Here is a 616-nt window from a genome sequence, read left to right as displayed (position 1 = left end):
AGCCTGAGCCAAACCCTGCTCTCCTTTTCTGAGTCGTCTAACAGTTTGCCAGAACTTCCACGATGCCAAAGGAAAGTCCTTCTCCGTAGCCTCCCGGAAATCAACATATGGTATGAATATCACATTTCATGGACTAATTGTGAATTCTCCATTCTGCTGTGAAGTAACAACTTTTGTCTTTCTTGGTGAATAATAAGCAGCTGGTAGAAGAAGCTAGCCTCCCCGTCGGGGAATCGAACCCCGGTCTTCCGCGCCGTTGTCACCTTTGAGTGACAGACCTCACAGCATCGGCAGCAGCATAGATAAGATACACGACTACATGATCGGACGATCTACAGTGTTTTATCACAGCTTTGTCATCTATCACGACGTCAAACTTATCAAACGTAAGTGGGGATCATTATTTCAAGTAGTAAATTAACTCTTCTCAGTTGTTTTAATGGGCAAACTGTTCTTCTAATAGTTAGTTGGCTTACATGTTGTTGTTTTAGCATTGACAGGTTGTAACTCGGGTTTGTTGTTGGATAAGGTAACGTTAGCTAAGTACATTAAGGTTATGTTACGTTGTGTATGTATACAGTATGTCAGCGTTAACAGTAGCTCATTTTATTACTTT

Source organism: Sebastes fasciatus, chromosome 11 (genome assembly GCF_043250625.1).
Source record: "Sebastes fasciatus isolate fSebFas1 chromosome 11, fSebFas1.pri, whole genome shotgun sequence".
NCBI lineage: Eukaryota > Metazoa > Chordata > Actinopteri > Perciformes > Sebastidae > Sebastes > Sebastes fasciatus.
Note: the sequence above shows the minus strand (reverse complement) of the source record.